Genomic DNA, 19,786 nt, shown 5'->3' with positions numbered 1-19,786 from the left:
CCCCCTCCACCCGGCGCGATCCCCGCGTCGGAGGCAATAGGCAGCGCGCACTCGGAGTCTGCAGGGCCACGCGGGTCCGGGTCCCTGTCGGGGTCGGGGGCTGCCGCTTTGGAGGACGCGGGTGGTGTGGCGTTGGGTCGGGTCGGGCACGTGCCGGGCGCCCGTGGTGGGCAGGGGGCCGGAGGGCAGGGGGAGGCGTCGGCAGGCAGCCCGAGAGCGGCCGGGCGCGGGGGCGGTGGCCGCCGTCCTCGTTAGTATAGTGGTGAGTATCCCCGCCTGTCACGCGGGAGACCGGGGTTCGATTCCCCGACGGGGAGGCAAACACGCCCTCTTTTGGCGGCTGGCGCCGCTCTCTGTCCTGCCGCCTGGCTCCCAAGGGCCCTTCTTCTCCTCCCTCCGCCCTCCGCCCTCCAGCGAGGCGCAGGGCGCCAGCGCGTGCCCAGCCTGCCCACCCTCGCCCCCCTCCAGCCGCCCAGCCCTTCCTCCTCGCCGGGCGCTCAGTCGCCAGGGCCGAGCGAGGGCCTCCTCTGGACCCTACAAGCGCCCGATGACGTTGCGGCCCGCCCAAAGTGGCTGTCTCAGTGGGCTCCTTGCGTCGCGACGCACAGCTGCGCAGCTGTGCACGGCGGCATAGGTGCACAGCTGCCGGGACGGGTGGGAGGCGGATGAGTGGCGTGCCCTGTCGGTGCGGGAAGTGGCCTGGCCCAGCGCCCGGTGGAGAAGGGCTTTGGCGAGCCGGGGTCTGGAAGACGCGTGCCCCGGGGGCGGGGGCGGGCCGCGGCGTGGAGCGGAGGGGCCCTGGAGCAGCAAGGCAGCGAGAGCGCCCCCTTGAGGCGGTCGGGCCGGTGGCCTAGGGCAGCTTCGTAGGGCTGGCGCGGGTCGGGCGCGGGGGGGGGGGGCCTTGGTGGCGCCTGTGACGTCACAGAGCTGCCGGCCGGCGGGGCGTCGGGGCAGGGCTGTTCCAAGCGGCGGCGGCGGCGGCGGCGGCGGCTGAGGAGGAGGAGGAGGAGGACGGGGAAGAGAAAGGGGAGTAGGAGGAGGAAGAGAAGGAGGAGGAGTCGGAAGAGAAGGAGGAGGAGGAGGAGGAGGAGAAGGCGGCGGCGACGAGAGTGCGCTCGGGCGAGCCCGGTGCCGGCGTCTCGGGCCGGCCCGGGCTGTGCAGCGTTGGTGGTATAGTGGTGAGCATAGCTGCCTTCCAAGCAGTTGACCCGGGTTCGATTCCCGGCCAACGCAGCGGGCTGCCCTTTTACCGAGCTCCACGGGCGGCCGGCCGGGGGCCTGTGAGGGAGAGCTGGGAGCAGGGAGCCAGCTGGCCCCAGCGGCTTTTCTTGTGTGTGCGAGAAGCAGGCGCGCAGTGTTCTGAGGGCGCTGCAAGCAGGAAGGACGGTAGGACACGTGGATTGCCAGGGGCGGCGCGTGGCTGGACTTGGAAAGGCCGGGTCTTGGCGCCACGGTGGCGCCGAGCGGGTGCTATGGGTCCAGCAGGAGCAGTGGTAGAGCCTGACGCTCCCTGGTGGTCTAGTGGTTAGGATTCGGCGCTCTCACCGCCGCGGCCCGGGTTCGATTCCCGGTCAGGGAAGCCTTTCTTCTTCCTCTCTACCTCCCACCGTCCACATCCCACTTTTAGGCCGCGCTTGCTCCGCGGCCTCGGCGCCCCGACAAGAGCCGCCCGGTGCCCTGCACCTCCAGCCCAAGCCCTGCCAGGCAACCTCCACCCTCCCTCCCCGGCCAAACCTTTTGGCCGCACTGGCGCGCGCCCACTCGAGGCCTTCGACGTCCCGTGTCTTCCTTTTCGGACGCTTGCCTCAGCCCCAAACACGAGTGGCCGGGGCCGCGCCTCTCCCCGCCGTGGCCGTGGCCACGAGCAAACGCCCCCGCCTGTGTTTGCACTCTCCAGCAGCACTGCTTTTCCCCCACGGCGACAGCGGTGGCAGCGCCGACGGCGACGGCGGTGTCACACGCGGTGCCTTCTAACAAAGCCGGATCCCCTGTGGAAAGGAGCACCGGTGGGCAGACGGGTGCTTCGCACCACCGCAGCAGGTTTCCTGAACGCCCTTGCCGGTGCCGTGGGGGTGGCTGACAGTGTGGGATGAAGGTGTTTGTGGCCGTGGTCGGTGGCCACCCCACGCGGGTTAGGGAACGGAGCAGAACGACCCCATGGAGAGAGGGCGGCGGTGGGCCCGCGTGCTGGGAGGTGCGAGGAAGGGCCTGGGGTGTCTGGGTGGAGCGCGGGCAGGAGCGGGAGGTGTTGGGCTGGCCGGGGACCTGGCCCGGGAGAGCGGCTGGCCACTCAGGCAGGGGCTCAGCAGAAGCTTGGGGTGGTGGCAGCACCTGGCCCGGCACGTGTGTACGGGTGGGTCAGATCAGGGGGCGGGGTGGGCCTGGAGTAGGAGTGCGTCTGAGGAGCACTGGCGGAAGTGAGACTTCCGGGCAGGACATGTGACAGTCGGGCCTGGGATACAAGGGGAAGGTGGCGGGGAGAGGGGTCCGAGCCTGCAGGCTGGGGGGAAGGGCGGGGTGTGTGAGTGGGCTGTGGGGCGAGGAAGATGGTGGCAGAGGACCCCTTCGCGGTGGGGTGGCGGGTGAGCGCGCCAGACTGGTGTGCTGTGCGGCAAGGTGGTCAGGCTAACCAGTGGGTTGGGACTGGGGGCGGTGGGTCGGAGGCAGGCAAGAGAACAACAGAAACGGAGCGCGCCACAGGGGCTAGGCGGGGTCCGAATGGGGTGGGGGCATTCTACTGCCCCAGAGACGTACATCGCCTCTCATCGGGAGAAACCATCCGGTCTCAGGTGTGTGTGGCGGCGGGGGTGGGGGGAGGAGGGGTTGAGGTTGAAAGAGGCCAAAGGAGAGGTCCCCTATGATCCAGCAATCCCACTCCTGGGTACGTACCCGGAAATGACGAAACAAGAGTGCAAAAAGGCACAAGCACCTCCATGTTCACGGCGGCACTATTTGCAGCAGCCAAGACACGGGAAAAAACCCAAGCGCCCACCAGCGGGTCGCTAGTACAAGAAGAGGTGGTATATAGGTACTATGGGATATTACTCAGCCATTAATAAGAAAGAATGAAATGTTGCCATTTGCCGCAACAAGAATGCTCCCAGGGAATATTACACTTAGTGAAGTAGGTCCGACAGAGAAGCACAAAGATATGTGGAATCTAAAAAGTACTACCAATGAATCTATGTGCAAAACAGAAACAGACTCACAGACCTAGAAAACACAGTGATGGTTACCCGAGTTAAAAAGGAGGGGTGGAGGGATAAATTAGGAGCTCGATGAACAGATACACAGTAGTTCATATAAAGGAGATAAGCAACAAGGATTTCCAGAATAACACAGGGAGTGATAGTCAATATCCTGCAATAACCTGTAATGGAAATCACTCTGAAACGATATTAGACATGGAAAACAGTATCCCCTTTGCTGTACACCTGAAACTAACTCAATATTGCTAATCAACTCTTCTTCTTCAACCACAAGTACTAGTACTTGTAAGTAAGTAAGTAAGTAAGTAAGTAAATAAAAACAACGAACAAAATAAACAGGAGGAACATGAGCCATCAGAGATGATCCAGCAATCCCCGTCGTGGGTACACATCCGCCAAAGAGAAAAACTGTTGTTTGAGGAGATCCACGCACCCCCGTGTTCGTAGCAGCACTGTGTGCCGCAGCCAAGACATAGAAAAAACCCATGTGCCCATCAACAGTTGGCTGACAGAAAAAGATGCGGTATATATGTACTGTGGAATATTACTCAGCCATTTCAGAAAATGAAATATTGCCACTTGCCACAATAAGGATGGTCCTAGAGAATATTACGCTTAGTGAAGTTAAGTCTGACAGAGAAGCACAAAGATACGTGGAATCTAAAACACAATAGAAAAGAATGTGTGTGCAAAAGCGAAACAGACTCACAGACATAGAAAACACACTGATGGTTCCCCGAGGAGAAAGGGAGGGGTGGAGACATAAATTAGGAGCTGCGATGAACAGATACACCGTACTTCATATAAAAGACATAAGCAGCAAGGATTTCCAGAATAACACAGGGAATGACGTTCAATATCCTGTAGTAAACTGTAATGGAAAGCAATCTGAAACAATATTAGACATGGAAGACAGTATCCGCTTTGCTGTGCACCTGAAACTAACTCAATATTGTTAATCAACTTTTCCTCCAAAATTACAGCTACTAGTTCTTATAAGTAAATGAATAAATAAATATTAAATGCATAAATAAAAACAACACACTAAATAAATAGGTGAAATATGAGCTCTCATATGATCCAGCAATCCCCATCGTGGGTGCACATCGGCAAAGGAGAGAAACTGTCATTTGAAGAGATCCATGCACCCCCATGTTCACAGCAGCACTACGGGCCACAGCCAAGACATGGACAAAACCCAAGTGCCCACCAACCGATGGCTGGCACAGGACGACGTGGTACGTATGTACTGTGGAATATTACTCAGCCATACAAAAGAGTGAGATATTGCCATTTGCACCAGTAAGGATGGACCTAGAGTATATTACACTTCACGACGTAAGTCAGGCAGAGAAGCACAAAGATATGTGGCATCTAAACCGTACTACAAACGAATGTATGTGCCAAAGAGAAACAGACCCACAGACATAGAAAACACACTGTTCGTTACCCAAGGGGAAAGTGTAGGGCAGGGAAAAACCCGGAGCTGCGATTAACAGAGAGGAAATACTATACATAAAGCACAGAAGCAACAAGGATTTACTGTACAGCACAGGGAACTGTATTCATATGTCGTGATAACGTATAATGGAAAATAACCTGGAAAAGGACATATAACTGAATCACTTGGCTGTACACCTGAAAGTCACACAGTATTGTAAATCAACCGTACTGCTACGAAAAGGAGAAGACGACGAAGGGGAAAAAAAGGAGGGCAACGGGACAGAGGCAAGGGCAGGATCCTTGACAACGTAGGATTTGGAAAGGATCGGGGAAAAAGTGGGGAGATAGGGGGTGGGACGGGGGTGTCTGTGGGAGTAGGGTGGAGGCCGAGGTGGTGGTGCCGGTGGTGCTGTCCCGAGGGCTGACGCTGTTGGTGGGAGCAGAGGTTCAGGGGAGGGGGTGGTGTTTGTCGTGCTGATGGTGGTGGTGGCAGTAGTGGTGGAGGAGCGGGCCGGTGTTGGAAACGTATTTCTGTCGAGGGTCAGAACATGAATCTAGAGTGCAGTCTGCGATGATAGTGTGGACTTCTTTTGAACTCCTCGTGCAAGTGAACGCTTTGGGGACTCTCCAGGAAAGTGGGATGTGTCACTCCCAGAGGTGGCAACTTCCTTGCTCCTGGTTGTGCAAACATAGTATAACTTTCGAAGTGCGGGCAGAGTGAGGCAGAGAGCTTGGAAACGTGGCGAAAGGTGAAGAGGTTGGGCTGTGCGGGTGCCAGTGTGGGGTGTTCGTTACAGTGAAAAGCGTGACACAAGCGGGGTCGGGGTAAGGACGAGAACAAGGACAAGGAAGGGGTCTGGGCGTAAGAGTGGCTGAGCCCGCAAGGTGTCAGGTCGCGGAGGCCTGGCTCCCGGGTGTGTGTGGGGTGGGGGCGTCTGCGTGGGAAGGACAGGGGCCGGAAGGTGCGGTGGTGAGCGAGCTGTTGCAGGACCGGTGCCTTGAGTGTGGCAGCGGGGAAGCCCAGCTCCGCTGTGGGGCTGCGGGAACCAAAAGGGGACGCTGGGGCTGCATGGGCCGGGAATCGAACCCGGGCCTCCCGCGTGGCAGGCGAGAATTCTACCACTGAACCACCCATGCACCGATGGCCGCCGGCCCCCGGCGCTGCCCCAGCGGCGCTCGCCGCCAACCGCCGGACCCTGGTCACTGCTCGCCCCGTGGGCATGTGCTCCGTTTGAGCAGGAGGCCGACGGGCCACCTGAATGAGAGGCTCCGGGCACGCTGGCGACCCCAGGGCGCGAGGCGGTCGGAAGCACCGAGGGACGGAGGGACGCAGGCGTGCTCGGCCCGTCCTGCGCTTTCTCTGCCGTCCACGGCCGCCGCGAGACTGTCGGTGTCGCCAGAGGAAGCCAGGAGCCGAAGCGGCCTGGCCCGCGCCCGAATCCCAGTCAGGGCAGGCGAGGCGTGGCCGCTGCGGCTGAGCGCCGACGTTCCTCTCAGCAGCCGCCCCCCCCCACCCCCCGCCCCGACGCACAGTCCCTCTGGCGGCTGGCTTTCTTGCTGGTGCGGGGCGTGCGAGGGCGGGCGGGGGCAGGGATCGGAGCTCGGGGCTGTGCAGGGACCGCGAGCGTGGGAGATGGACACCGGGCACCGCCGCCGCCGTCGCCGAGCGGCGCTCAGGCCACAAGACCAAAGGTGTCTGAGCCTCGCTTCTGCGCTCTGGCCCACCCCTCTCCCGCGGGGTCCCGCTCTGCTGCGTTGGTTGTGAGGACAAGCACTTTGGCAGACTGGCTGCTGGCTCGCGGACAGCCCGGTGAGGGAGGGAGCGCGCCAGGGTGTGGTTGGGTCCGGCCGGAGCAGCGGCTTCCCCGAGGGACTTGCGCTGTGGCGCCGAGGTGGGTGGCCCGGGCTGGGGGCCGGACGTCTGTGGTGGGTGACAGGGCATCCAGGGCTTCCGCTCACTACTCACTGGAGCACCGTTCCCGGGAGCGACTCCTGCGCCAGGCCCCCTGTTGGCTGGCCAGCAGGAGGCTGGGCTGCACGCGGCCCGGCAGGCAGGCAGGCAGGCAGGCAGGCAGGTGTGGTCCGGCCAAGGTCCCAAGGCGAAAAAGCACCGAGGGCACGCACCACAGGCCGGCAAGACGGTGTGGCTGTGGAGGGAATGGAATGGGCAGGCGGGCCTTTGGGGCTGGCGGGAAGGACAGGATGTTGGAAAGAGGGAGAGCTGCTGGTGGCGGAAGTGGAAGAAAGGCTGTGAGAGCGAGCCCGCTGTTCACCAGGCCGAAGTCGGAGGGCGGGCCAGGCGTGGAGGGCTTTCCACACGCGGCCGTTCTGCGTGTGGCGGTGGGGGCGGGGTGGAGCGTGGGAGTGGGAGTGGGAGGGAGGGACGAAGGCAGGCAGGCAGGCAGGCAGGCAGGCAGGCAGGAAAACCAGCAGCAGCAGCAGCAGCCGCAAGCAGGTGAGGAAAGATGGGCTGCGAAGGACCGAAGGTTTTTCTGGCGCGGGTGCAGGTAGGAGGGGGCTTAGGAGCTGGCGGGGAGGGCGTTTGTCCGGAAAGCCAGTCGCCGGAGGGTTCCTAGTGCGCCGTTTCTGCCAGGCCCGCGGCCGTGGCTGAGAAGGTCCCGCGTCTGAGAGGCGGGGATGTCCGGGCCGGAGTTTGGAGAGGCCGCAAGAGTGCAAGGCGCGAACGGACTGGAAGGCCGTAAAGCGCTGCCATAGGGCCGGGTGCGTTTGTCGGGCGGGCCAAAAGGCCGGCTTGTCAGGAGTGGGATTCGAACCCACGCCTCCAGGGGAGACTGCGACCTGAACGCAGCGCCTTAGACCGCTCGGCCATCCTGACGGCGGGCCTGGGCGTGCGCGTGGCCGCTCGGCTGGCTGGGACCCGACGCGACGCGAACCCCGGTGCCCTTGGCGGGACGCGGTGCTCCGCGCCAGGCGCGCGGCCGTCTGGGTGAGCGACGGAGCGGGCGCGCGGCGGCCGACGGGGAGCACGGCCAGACGACGCGCCTGGCTGCGCCGCGGTGGCGCCCTCGCCCAGCCCTGGCCCCGGACGCAGCCGGGCCGCGTCGGGCCAGCCCCCTGCCGCCGGCCCCCACCCGCGCGTCTCCTCGCCGGCCACGGCCCGGCGCGCGCCCACCCCCTCCTCGCAGCCTTGCTTTGCGTCTCGGGCCCCCTCCACCCGGCGCGATCCCCGCGTCGGAGGCAATAGGCAGCGCGCACTCGGAGTCTGCAGGGCCACGCGGGTCCGGGTCCCTGTCGGGGTCGGGGGCTGCCGCTTTGGAGGACGCGGGTGGTGTGGCGTTGGGTCGGGTCGGGCACGTGCCGGGCGCCCGTGGTGGGCAGGGGGCCGGAGGGCAGGGGGAGGCGTCGGCAGGCAGCCCGAGAGCGGCCGGGCGCGGGGGCGGTGGCCGCCGTCCTCGTTAGTATAGTGGTGAGTATCCCCGCCTGTCACGCGGGAGACCGGGGTTCGATTCCCCGACGGGGAGGCAAACACGCCCTCTTTTGGCGGCTGGCGCCGCTCTCTGTCCTGCCGCCTGGCTCCCAAGGGCCCTTCTTCTCCTCCCTCCGCCCTCCGCCCTCCAGCGAGGCGCAGGGCGCCAGCGCGTGCCCAGCCTGCCCACCCTCGCCCCCCTCCAGCCGCCCAGCCCTTCCTCCTCGCCGGGCGCTCAGTCGCCAGGGCCGAGCGAGGGCCTCCTCTGGACCCTACAAGCGCCCGATGACGTTGCGGCCCGCCCAAAGTGGCTGTCTCAGTGGGCTCCTTGCGTCGCGACGCACAGCTGCGCAGCTGTGCACGGCGGCATAGGTGCACAGCTGCCGGGACGGGTGGGAGGCGGATGAGTGGCGTGCCCTGTCGGTGCGGGAAGTGGCCTGGCCCAGCGCCCGGTGGAGAAGGGCTTTGGCGAGCCGGGGTCTGGAAGACGCGTGCCCCGGGGGCGGGGGCGGGCCGCGGCGTGGAGCGGAGGGGCCCTGGAGCAGCAAGGCAGCGAGAGCGCCCCCTTGAGGCGGTCGGGCCGGTGGCCTAGGGCAGCTTCGTAGGGCTGGCGCGGGTGGGGCGCGGGGGGGGGGGGCCTTGGTGGCGCCTGTGACGTCACAGAGCTGCCGGCCGGCGGGGCGTCGGGGCAGGGCTGTTCCAAGCGGCGGCGGCGGCGGCGGCGGCGGCTGAGGAGGAGGAGGAGGAGGACGGGGAAGAGAAAGGGGAGTAGGAGGAGGAAGAGAAGGAGGAGGAGTCGGAAGAGAAGGAGGAGGAGGAGGAGGAGGAGAAGGCGGCGGCGACGAGAGTGCGCTCGGGCGAGCCCGGTGCCGGCGTCTCGGGCCGGCCCGGGCTGTGCAGCGTTGGTGGTATAGTGGTGAGCATAGCTGCCTTCCAAGCAGTTGACCCGGGTTCGATTCCCGGCCAACGCAGCGGGCTGCCCTTTTACCGAGCTCCACGGGCGGCCGGCCGGGGGCCTGTGAGGGAGAGCTGGGAGCAGGGAGCCAGCTGGCCCCAGCGGCTTTTCTTGTGTGTGCGAGAAGCAGGCGCGCAGTGTTCTGAGGGCGCTGCAAGCAGGAAGGACGGTAGGACACGTGGATTGCCAGGGGCGGCGCGTGGCTGGACTTGGAAAGGCCGGGTCTTGGCGCCACGGTGGCGCCGAGCGGGTGCTATGGGTCCAGCAGGAGCAGTGGTAGAGCCTGACGCTCCCTGGTGGTCTAGTGGTTAGGATTCGGCGCTCTCACCGCCGCGGCCCGGGTTCGATTCCCGGTCAGGGAAGCCTTTCTTCTTCCTCTCTACCTCCCACCGTCCACATCCCACTTTTAGGCCGCGCTTGCTCCGCGGCCTCGGCGCCCCGACAAGAGCCGCCCGGTGCCCTGCACCTCCAGCCCAAGCCCTGCCAGGCAACCTCCACCCTCCCTCCCCGGCCAAACCTTTTGGCCGCACTGGCGCGCGCCCACTCGAGGCCTTCGACGTCCCGTGTCTTCCTTTTCGGACGCTTGCCTCAGCCCCAAACACGAGTGGCCGGGGCCGCGCCTCTCCCCGCCGTGGCCGTGGCCACGAGCAAACGCCCCCGCCTGTGTTTGCACTCTCCAGCAGCACTGCTTTTCCCCCACGGCGACAGCGGTGGCAGCGCCGACGGCGACGGCGGTGTCACACGCGGTGCCTTCTAACAAAGCCGGATCCCCTGTGGAAAGGAGCACCGGTGGGCAGACGGGTGCTTCGCACCACCGCAGCAGGTTTCCTGAACGCCCTTGCCGGTGCCGTGGGGGTGGCTGACAGTGTGGGATGAAGGTGTTTGTGGCCGTGGTCGGTGGCCACCCCACGCGGGTTAGGGAACGGAGCAGAACGACCCCATGGAGAGAGGGCGGCGGTGGGCCCGCGTGCTGGGAGGTGCGAGGAAGGGCCTGGGGTGTCTGGGTGGAGCGCGGGCAGGAGCGGGAGGTGTTGGGCTGGCCGGGGACCTGGCCCGGGAGAGCGGCTGGCCACTCAGGCAGGGGCTCAGCAGAAGCTTGGGGTGGTGGCAGCACCTGGCCCGGCACGTGTGTACGGGTGGGTCAGATCAGGGGGCGGGGTGGGCCTGGAGTAGGAGTGCGTCTGAGGAGCACTGGCGGAAGTGAGACTTCCGGGCAGGACATGTGACAGTCGGGCCTGGGATACAAGGGGAAGGTGGCGGGGAGAGGGGTCCGAGCCTGCAGGCTGGGGGGAAGGGCGGGGTGTGTGAGTGGGCTGTGGGGCGAGGAAGATGGTGGCAGAGGACCCCTTCGCGGTGGGGTGGCGGGTGAGCGCGCCAGACTGGTGTGCTGTGCGGCAAGGTGGTCAGGCTAACCAGTGGGTTGGGACTGGGGGCGGTGGGTCGGAGGCAGGCAAGAGAACAACAGAAACGGAGCGCGCCACAGGGGCTAGGCGGGGTCCGAATGGGGTGGGGGCATTCTACTGCCCCAGAGACGTACATCGCCTCTCATCGGGAGAAACCATCCGGTCTCAGGTGTGTGTGGCGGCGGGGGTGGGGGGAGGAGGGGTTGAGGTTGAAAGAGGCCAAAGGAGAGGTCCCCTATGATCCAGCAATCCCACTCCTGGGTACGTACCCGGAAATGACGAAACAAGAGTGCAAAAAGGCACAAGCACCTCCATGTTCACGGCGGCACTATTTGCAGCAGCCAAGACACGGGAAAAAACCCAAGCGCCCACCAGCGGGTCGCTAGTACAAGAAGAGGTGGTATATAGGTACTATGGGATATTACTCAGCCATTAATAAGAAAGAATGAAATGTTGCCATTTGCCGCAACAAGAATGCTCCCAGGGAATATTACACTTAGTGAAGTAGGTCCGACAGAGAAGCACAAAGATATGTGGAATCTAAAAAGTACTACCAATGAATCTATGTGCAAAACAGAAACAGACTCACAGACCTAGAAAACACAGTGATGGTTACCCGAGTTAAAAAGGAGGGGTGGAGGGATAAATTAGGAGCTCGATGAACAGATACACAGTAGTTCATATAAAGGAGATAAGCAACAAGGATTTCCAGAATAACACAGGGAGTGATAGTCAATATCCTGCAATAACCTGTAATGGAAATCACTCTGAAACGATATTAGACATGGAAAACAGTATCCCCTTTGCTGTACACCTGAAACTAACTCAATATTGCTAATCAACTCTTCTTCTTCAACCACAAGTACTAGTACTTGTAAGTAAGTAAGTAAGTAAGTAAGTAAATAAAAACAACGAACAAAATAAACAGGAGGAACATGAGCCATCAGAGATGATCCAGCAATCCCCGTCGTGGGTACACATCCGCCAAAGAGAAAAACTGTTGTTTGAGGAGATCCACGCACCCCCGTGTTCGTAGCAGCACTGTGTGCCGCAGCCAAGACATAGAAAAAACCCATGTGCCCATCAACAGTTGGCTGACAGAAAAAGATGCGGTATATATGTACTGTGGAATATTACTCAGCCATTTCAGAAAATGAAATATTGCCACTTGCCACAATAAGGATGGTCCTAGAGAATATTACGCTTAGTGAAGTTAAGTCTGACAGAGAAGCACAAAGATACGTGGAATCTAAAACACAATAGAAAAGAATGTGTGTGCAAAAGCGAAACAGACTCACAGACATAGAAAACACACTGATGGTTCCCCGAGGAGAAAGGGAGGGGTGGAGACATAAATTAGGAGCTGCGATGAACAGATACACCGTACTTCATATAAAAGACATAAGCAGCAAGGATTTCCAGAATAACACAGGGAATGACGTTCAATATCCTGTAGTAAACTGTAATGGAAAGCAATCTGAAACAATATTAGACATGGAAGACAGTATCCGCTTTGCTGTGCACCTGAAACTAACTCAATATTGTTAATCAACTTTTCCTCCAAAATTACAGCTACTAGTTCTTATAAGTAAATGAATAAATAAATATTAAATGCATAAATAAAAACAACACACTAAATAAATAGGTGAAATATGAGCTCTCATATGATCCAGCAATCCCCATCGTGGGTGCACATCGGCAAAGGAGAGAAACTGTCATTTGAAGAGATCCATGCACCCCCATGTTCACAGCAGCACTACGGGCCACAGCCAAGACATGGACAAAACCCAAGTGCCCACCAACCGATGGCTGGCACAGGACGACGTGGTACGTATGTACTGTGGAATATTACTCAGCCATACAAAAGAGTGAGATATTGCCATTTGCACCAGTAAGGATGGACCTAGAGTATATTACACTTCACGACGTAAGTCAGGCAGAGAAGCACAAAGATATGTGGCATCTAAACCGTACTACAAACGAATGTATGTGCCAAAGAGAAACAGACCCACAGACATAGAAAACACACTGTTCGTTACCCAAGGGGAAAGTGTAGGGCAGGGAAAAACCCGGAGCTGCGATTAACAGAGAGGAAATACTATACATAAAGCACAGAAGCAACAAGGATTTACTGTACAGCACAGGGAACTGTATTCATATGTCGTGATAACGTATAATGGAAAATAACCTGGAAAAGGACATATAACTGAATCACTTGGCTGTACACCTGAAAGTCACACAGTATTGTAAATCAACCGTACTGCTACGAAAAGGAGAAGACGACGAAGGGGAAAAAAAGGAGGGCAACGGGACAGAGGCAAGGGCAGGATCCTTGACAACGTAGGATTTGGAAAGGATCGGGGAAAAAGTGGGGAGATAGGGGGTGGGACGGGGGTGTCTGTGGGAGTAGGGTGGAGGCCGAGGTGGTGGTGCCGGTGGTGCTGTCCCGAGGGCTGACGCTGTTGGTGGGAGCAGAGGTTCAGGGGAGGGGGTGGTGTTTGTCGTGCTGATGGTGGTGGTGGCAGTAGTGGTGGAGGAGCGGGCCGGTGTTGGAAACGTATTTCTGTCGAGGGTCAGAACATGAATCTAGAGTGCAGTCTGCGATGATAGTGTGGACTTCTTTTGAACTCCTCGTGCAAGTGAACGCTTTGGGGACTCTCCAGGAAAGTGGGATGTGTCACTCCCAGAGGTGGCAACTTCCTTGCTCCTGGTTGTGCAAACATAGTATAACTTTCGAAGTGCGGGCAGAGTGAGGCAGAGAGCTTGGAAACGTGGCGAAAGGTGAAGAGGTTGGGCTGTGCGGGTGCCAGTGTGGGGTGTTCGTTACAGTGAAAAGCGTGACACAAGCGGGGTCGGGGTAAGGACGAGAACAAGGACAAGGAAGGGGTCTGGGCGTAAGAGTGGCTGAGCCCGCAAGGTGTCAGGTCGCGGAGGCCTGGCTCCCGGGTGTGTGTGGGGTGGGGGCGTCTGCGTGGGAAGGACAGGGGCCGGAAGGTGCGGTGGTGAGCGAGCTGTTGCAGGACCGGTGCCTTGAGTGTGGCAGCGGGGAAGCCCAGCTCCGCTGTGGGGCTGCGGGAACCAAAAGGGGACGCTGGGGCTGCATGGGCCGGGAATCGAACCCGGGCCTCCCGCGTGGCAGGCGAGAATTCTACCACTGAACCACCCATGCACCGATGGCCGCCGGCCCCCGGCGCTGCCCCAGCGGCGCTCGCCGCCAACCGCCGGACCCTGGTCACTGCTCGCCCCGTGGGCATGTGCTCCGTTTGAGCAGGAGGCCGACGGGCCACCTGAATGAGAGGCTCCGGGCACGCTGGCGACCCCAGGGCGCGAGGCGGTCGGAAGCACCGAGGGACGGAGGGACGCAGGCGTGCTCGGCCCGTCCTGCGCTTTCTCTGCCGTCCACGGCCGCCGCGAGACTGTCGGTGTCGCCAGAGGAAGCCAGGAGCCGAAGCGGCCTGGCCCGCGCCCGAATCCCAGTCAGGGCAGGCGAGGCGTGGCCGCTGCGGCTGAGCGCCGACGTTCCTCTCAGCAGCCGCCCCCCCCCACCCCCCGCCCCGACGCACAGTCCCTCTGGCGGCTGGCTTTCTTGCTGGTGCGGGGCGTGCGAGGGCGGGCGGGGGCAGGGATCGGAGCTCGGGGCTGTGCAGGGACCGCGAGCGTGGGAGATGGACACCGGGCACCGCCGCCGCCGTCGCCGAGCGGCGCTCAGGCCACAAGACCAAAGGTGTCTGAGCCTCGCTTCTGCGCTCTGGCCCACCCCTCTCCCGCGGGGTCCCGCTCTGCTGCGTTGGTTGTGAGGAGAAGCACTTTGGCAGACTGGCTGCTGGCTCGCGGACAGCCCGGTGAGGGAGGGAGCGCGCCAGGGTGTGGTTGGGTCCGGCCGGAGCAGCGGCTTCCCCGAGGGACTTGCGCTGTGGCGCCGAGGTGGGTGGCCCGGGCTGGGGGCCGGACGTCTGTGGTGGGTGACAGGGCATCCAGGGCTTCCGCTCACTACTCACTGGAGCACCGTTCCCGGGAGCGACTCCTGCGCCAGGCCCCGTGCAGGGAGGGCCCCCTGTTGGCTGGCCAGCAGGAGGCTGGGCTGCACGCGGCCCGGCAGGCAGGCAGGCAGGCAGGCAGGCAGGTGTGGTCCGGCCAAGGTCCCAAGGCGAAAAAGCACCGAGGGCACGCACCACAGGCCGGCAAGACGGTGTGGCTGTGGAGGGAATGGAATGGGCAGGCGGGCCTTTGGGGCTGGCGGGAAGGACAGGATGTTGGAAAGAGGGAGAGCTGCTGGTGGCGGAAGTGGAAGAAAGGCTGTGAGAGCGAGCCCGCTGTTCACCAGGCCGAAGTCGGAGGGCGGGCCAGGCGTGGAGGGCTTTCCACACGCGGCCGTTCTGCGTGTGGCGGTGGGGGCGGGGTGGAGCGTGGGAGTGGGAGTGGGAGGGAGGGACGAAGGCAGGCAGGCAGGCAGGCAGGCAGGCAGGCAGGAAAACCAGCAGCAGCAGCAGCAGCCGCAAGCAGGTGAGGAAAGATGGGCTGCGAAGGACCGAAGGTTTTTCTGGCGCGGGTGCAGGTAGGAGGGGGCTTAGGAGCTGGCGGGGAGGGCGTTTGTCCGGAAAGCCAGTCGCCGGAGGGTTCCTAGTGCGCCGTTTCTGCCAGGCCCGCGGCCGTGGCTGAGAAGGTCCCGCGTCTGAGAGGCGGGGATGTCCGGGCCGGAGTTTGGAGAGGCCGCAAGAGTGCAAGGCGCGAACGGACTGGAAGGCCGTAAAGCGCTGCCATAGGGCCGGGTGCGTTTGTCGGGCGGGCCAAAAGGCCGGCTTGTCAGGAGTGGGATTCGAACCCACGCCTCCAGGGGAGACTGCGACCTGAACGCAGCGCCTTAGACCGCTCGGCCATCCTGACGGCGGGCCTGGGCGTGCGCGTGGCCGCTCGGCTGGCTGGGACCCGACGCGACGCGAACCCCGGTGCCCTTGGCGGGACGCGGTGCTCCGCGCCAGGCGCGCGGCCGTCTGGGTGAGCGACGGAGCGGGCGCGCGGCGGCCGACGGGGAGCACGGCCAGACGACGCGCCTGGCTGCGCCGCGGTGGCGCCCTCGCCCAGCCCTGGCCCCGGACGCAGCCGGGCCGCGTCGGGCCAGCCCCCTGCCGCCGGCCCCCACCCGCGCGTCTCCTCGCCGGCCACGGCCCGGCGCGCGCCCACCCCCTCCTCGCAGCCTTGCTTTGCGTCTCGGGCCCCCTCCACCCGGCGCGATCCCCGCGTCGGAGGCAATAGGCAGCGCGCACTCGGAGTCTGCAGGGCCACGCGGGTCCGGGTCCCTGTCGGGGTCGGGGGCTGCCGCTTTGGAGGACGCGGGTGGTGTGGCGTTGGGTCGGGTCGGGCACGTGCCGGGCGCCCGTGGTGGGCAGGGGGCCGGAGGGCAGGGGGAGGCGTCGGCAGGCAGCCCGAGAGCGGCCGGGCGCGGGGGCGGTGGCCGCCGTCCTCGTTAGTATAGTGGTGAGTATCCCCGCCTGTCACGCGGGAGACCGGGGTTCGATTCCCCGACGGGGAGGCAAACACGCCCTCTTTTGGCGGCTGGCGCCGCTCTCTGTCCTGCCGCCTGGCTCCCAAGGGCCCTTCTTCTCCTCCCTCCGCCCTCCGCCCTCCAGCGAGGCGCAGGGCGCCAGCGCGTGCCCAGCCTGCCCACCCTCGCCCCCCTCCAGCCGCCCAGCCCTTCCTCCTCGCCGGGCGCTCAGTCGCCAGGGCCGAGCGAGGGCCTCCTCTGGACCCTACAAGCGCCCGATGACGTTGCGGCCCGCCCAAAGTGGCTGTCTCAGTGGGCTCCTTGCGTCGCGACGCACAGCTGCGCAGCTGTGCACGGCGGCATAGGTGCACAGCTGCCGGGACGGGTGGGAGGCGGATGAGTGGCGTGCCCTGTCGGTGCGGGAAGTGGCCTGGCCCAGCGCCCGGTGGAGAAGGGCTTTGGCGAGCCGGGGTCTGGAAGACGCGTGCCCCGGGGGCGGGGGCGGGCCGCGGCGTGGAGCGGAGGGGCCCTGGAGCAGCAAGGCAGCGAGAGCGCCCCCTTGAGGCGGTCGGGCCGGTGGCCTAGGGCAGCTTCGTAGGGCTGGCGCGGGTCGGGCGCGGGGGGGGGGGGCCTTGGTGGCGCCTGTGACGTCACAGAGCTGCCGGCCGGCGGGGCGTCGGGGCAGGGCTGTTCCAAGCGGCGGCGGCGGCGGCGGCGGCGGCTGAGGAGGAGGAGGAGGAGGACGGGGAAGAGAAAGGGGAGTAGGAGGAGGAAGAGAAGGAGGAGGAGTCGGAAGAGAAGGAGGAGGAGGAGGAGGAGGAGAAGGCGGCGGCGACGAGAGTGCGCTCGGGCGAGCCCGGTGCCGGCGTCTCGGGCCGGCCCGGGCTGTGCAGCGTTGGTGGTATAGTGGTGAGCATAGCTGCCTTCCAAGCAGTTGACCCGGGTTCGATTCCCGGCCAACGCAGCGGGCTGCCCTTTTACCGAGCTCCACGGGCGGCCGGCCGGGGGCCTGTGAGGGAGAGCTGGGAGCAGGGAGCCAGCTGGCCCCAGCGGCTTTTCTTGTGTGTGCGAGAAGCAGGCGCGCAGTGTTCTGAGGGCGCTGCAAGCAGGAAGGACGGTAGGACACGTGGATTGCCAGGGGCGGCGCGTGGCTGGACTTGGAAAGGCCGGGTCTTGGCGCCACGGTGGCGCCGAGCGGGTGCTATGGGTCCAGCAGGAGCAGTGGTAGAGCCTGACGCTCCCTGGTGGTCTAGTGGTTAGGATTCGGCGCTCTCACCGCCGCGGCCCGGGTTCGATTCCCGGTCAGGGAAGCCTTTCTTCTTCCTCTCTACCTCCCACCGTCCACATCCCACTTTTAGGCCGCGCTTGCTCCGCGGCCTCGGCGCCCCGACAAGAGCCGCCCGGTGCCCTGCACCTCCAGCCCAAGCCCTGCCAGGCAACCTCCACCCTCCCTCCCCGGCCAAACCTTTTGGCCGCACTGGCGCGCGCCCACTCGAGGCCTTCGACGTCCCGTGTCTTCCTTTTCGGACGCTTGCCTCAGCCCCAAACACGAGTGGCCGGGGCCGCGCCTCTCCCCGCCGTGGCCGTGGCCACGAGCAAACGCCCCCGCCTGTGTTTGCACTCTCCAGCAGCACTGCTTTTCCCCCACGGCGACAGCGGTGGCAGCGCCGACGGCGACGGCGGTGTCACACGCGGTGCCTTCTAACAAAGCCGGATCCCCTGTGGAAAGGAGCACCGGTGGGCAGACGGGTGCTTCGCACCACCGCAGCAGGTTTCCTGAACGCCCTTGCCGGTGCCGTGGGGGTGGCTGACAGTGTGGGATGAAGGTGTTTGTGGCCGTGGTCGGTGGCCACCCCACGCGGGTTAGGGAACGGAGCAGAACGACCCCATGGAGAGAGGGCGGCGGTGGGCCCGCGTGCTGGGAGGTGCGAGGAAGGGCCTGGGGTGTCTGGGTGGAGCGCGGGCAGGAGCGGGAGGTGTTGGGCTGGCCGGGGACCTGGCCCGGGAGAGCGGCTGGCCACTCAGGCAGGGGCTCAGCAGAAGCTTGGGGTGGTGGCAGCACCTGGCCCGGCACGTGTGTACGGGTGGGTCAGATCAGGGGGCGGGGTGGGCCTGGAGTAGGAGTGCGTCTGAGGAGCACTGGCGGAAGTGAGACTTCCGGGCAGGACATGTGACAGTCGGGCCTGGGATACAAGGGGAAGGTGGCGGGGAGAGGGGTCCGAGCCTGCAGGCTGGGGGGAAGGGCGGGGTGTGTGAGTGGGCTGTGGGGCGAGGAAGATGGTGGCAGAGGACCCCTTCGCGGTGGGGTGGCGGGTGAGCGCGCCAGACTGGTGTGCTGTGCGGCAAGGTGGTCAGGCTAACCAGTGGGTTGGGACTGGGGGCGGTGGGTCGGAGGCAGGCAAGAGAACAACAGAAACGGAGCGCGCCACAGGGGCTAGGCGGGGTCCGAATGGGGTGGGGGCATTCTACTGCCCCAGAGACGTACATCGCCTCTCATCGGGAGAAACCATCCGGTCTCAGGTGTGTGTGGCGGCGGGGGTGGGGGGAGGAGGGGTTGAGGTTGAAAGAGGCCAAAGGAGAGGTCCCCTATGATCCAGCAATCCCACTCCTGGGTACGTACCCGGAAATGACGAAACAAGAGTGCAAAAAGGCACAAGCACCTCCATGTTCACGGCGGCACTATTTGCAGCAGCCAAGACACGGGAAAAAACCCAAGCGCCCACCAGCGGGTCGCTAGTACAAGAAGAGGTGGTATATAGGTACTATGGGATATTACTCAGCCATTAATAAGAAAGAATGAAATGTTGCCATTTGCCGCAACAAGAATGCTCCCAGGGAATATTACACTTAGTGAAGTAGGTCCGACAGAGAAGCACAAAGATATGTGGAATCTAAAAAGTACTACCAATGAATCTATGTGCAAAACAGAAACAGACTCACAGACCTAGAAAACACAGTGATGGTTACCCGAGTTAAAAAGGAGGGGTGGAGGGATAAATTAGGAGCTCGATGAACAGATACACAGTAGTTCATATAAAGGAGATAAGCAACAAGGATTTCCAGAATAACACAGGGAGTGATAGTCAATATCCTGCAATAACCTGTAATGGAAATCACTCTGAAACGATATTAGACATGGAAAACAGTATCCCCTTTGCTGTACACCTGAAACTAACTCAATATTGCTAATCAACTCTTCTTCTTCAACCACAAGTACTAGTACTTGTAAGTAAGTAAGTAAGTAAGTAAGTAAGTAAATAAAAACAACGAACAAAATAAACAGGAGGAACATGAGCCATCAGAGATGATCCAGCAATCCCCGTCGTGGGTACACATCCGCCAAAGAGAAAAACTGTTGTTTGAGGAGATCCACGCACCCCCGTGTTCGTAGCAGCACTGTGTGCCGCAGCCAAGACATAGAAAAAACCCATGTGCCCATCAACAGTTGGCTGACAGAAAAAGATGCGGTATATATGTACTGTGGAATATTACTCAGCCATTTCAGAAAATGAAATATTGCCACTTGCCACAATAAGGATGGTCCTAGAGAATATTACGCTTAGTGAAGTTAAGTCTGACAGAGAAGCACAAAGATACGTGGAATCTAAAACACAATAGAAAAGAATGTGTGTGCAAAAGCGAAACAGACTCACAGACATAGAAAACACACTGATGGTTCCCCGAGGAGAAAGGGAGGGGTGGAGACATAAATTAGGAGCTGCGATGAACAGATACACCGTACTTCATATAAAAGACATAAGCAGCAAGGATTTCCAGAATAACACAGGGAATGACGTTCAATATCCTGTAGTAAACTGTAATGGAAAGCAATCTGAAACAATATTAGACATGGAAGACAGTATCCGC

The 19,786-nt window shown here is 62.2% G+C and overlaps 13 non-coding genes across 13 annotated transcripts; 9 read left to right on the top strand and 4 right to left on the bottom strand.

The window, feature by feature from the left end:
• The first annotated feature begins 245 nt into the window (after positions 1–245).
• On the top strand, positions 246–317 carry TRNAD-GUC (transfer RNA aspartic acid (anticodon GUC)). Its single transcript has one exon. It is a non-coding gene; the product is annotated as a tRNA-Asp (tRNA).
• Positions 318–1,161: 844 nt separating this feature from the next.
• Positions 1,162–1,233, top strand: TRNAG-UCC (transfer RNA glycine (anticodon UCC)). Its single transcript has one exon. It is a non-coding gene; the product is annotated as a tRNA-Gly (tRNA).
• Positions 1,234–1,507: 274 nt separating this feature from the next.
• On the top strand, positions 1,508–1,579 carry TRNAE-CUC (transfer RNA glutamic acid (anticodon CUC)). Its single transcript has one exon. It is a non-coding gene; the product is annotated as a tRNA-Glu (tRNA).
• Positions 1,580–5,718: 4,139 nt separating this feature from the next.
• TRNAG-GCC (transfer RNA glycine (anticodon GCC)) lies at positions 5,719–5,789 on the bottom strand. Its single transcript has one exon. It is a non-coding gene; the product is annotated as a tRNA-Gly (tRNA).
• A 1,616-nt stretch (positions 5,790–7,405) lies between these two features.
• On the bottom strand, positions 7,406–7,488 carry TRNAL-CAG (transfer RNA leucine (anticodon CAG)). Its single transcript has one exon. It is a non-coding gene; the product is annotated as a tRNA-Leu (tRNA).
• Positions 7,489–8,062: 574 nt separating this feature from the next.
• Positions 8,063–8,134, top strand: TRNAD-GUC (transfer RNA aspartic acid (anticodon GUC)). Its single transcript has one exon. It is a non-coding gene; the product is annotated as a tRNA-Asp (tRNA).
• An 844-nt stretch (positions 8,135–8,978) lies between these two features.
• TRNAG-UCC (transfer RNA glycine (anticodon UCC)) lies at positions 8,979–9,050 on the top strand. The gene has a single exon. It is a non-coding gene; the product is annotated as a tRNA-Gly (tRNA).
• A 274-nt stretch (positions 9,051–9,324) lies between these two features.
• Positions 9,325–9,396, top strand: TRNAE-CUC (transfer RNA glutamic acid (anticodon CUC)). Its single transcript has one exon. It is a non-coding gene; the product is annotated as a tRNA-Glu (tRNA).
• Positions 9,397–13,535: 4,139 nt separating this feature from the next.
• TRNAG-GCC (transfer RNA glycine (anticodon GCC)) lies at positions 13,536–13,606 on the bottom strand. The gene has a single exon. It is a non-coding gene; the product is annotated as a tRNA-Gly (tRNA).
• Positions 13,607–15,238: 1,632 nt separating this feature from the next.
• Positions 15,239–15,321, bottom strand: TRNAL-CAG (transfer RNA leucine (anticodon CAG)). The gene has a single exon. It is a non-coding gene; the product is annotated as a tRNA-Leu (tRNA).
• A 574-nt stretch (positions 15,322–15,895) lies between these two features.
• TRNAD-GUC (transfer RNA aspartic acid (anticodon GUC)) lies at positions 15,896–15,967 on the top strand. The gene has a single exon. It is a non-coding gene; the product is annotated as a tRNA-Asp (tRNA).
• Positions 15,968–16,811: 844 nt separating this feature from the next.
• TRNAG-UCC (transfer RNA glycine (anticodon UCC)) lies at positions 16,812–16,883 on the top strand. The gene has a single exon. It is a non-coding gene; the product is annotated as a tRNA-Gly (tRNA).
• A 274-nt stretch (positions 16,884–17,157) lies between these two features.
• TRNAE-CUC (transfer RNA glutamic acid (anticodon CUC)) lies at positions 17,158–17,229 on the top strand. The gene has a single exon. It is a non-coding gene; the product is annotated as a tRNA-Glu (tRNA).
• The last annotated feature ends 2,557 nt before the right edge of the window (positions 17,230–19,786 follow it).

Source organism: Balaenoptera ricei, chromosome 1, assembly GCF_028023285.1.
Source record: "Balaenoptera ricei isolate mBalRic1 chromosome 1, mBalRic1.hap2, whole genome shotgun sequence".
Taxonomy (NCBI): Eukaryota; Metazoa; Chordata; class Mammalia; order Artiodactyla; family Balaenopteridae; genus Balaenoptera; species Balaenoptera ricei.
The sequence above is the reverse complement of the archived record's forward strand: the minus strand, read 5'-3'. Positions and strand labels throughout refer to the sequence as shown.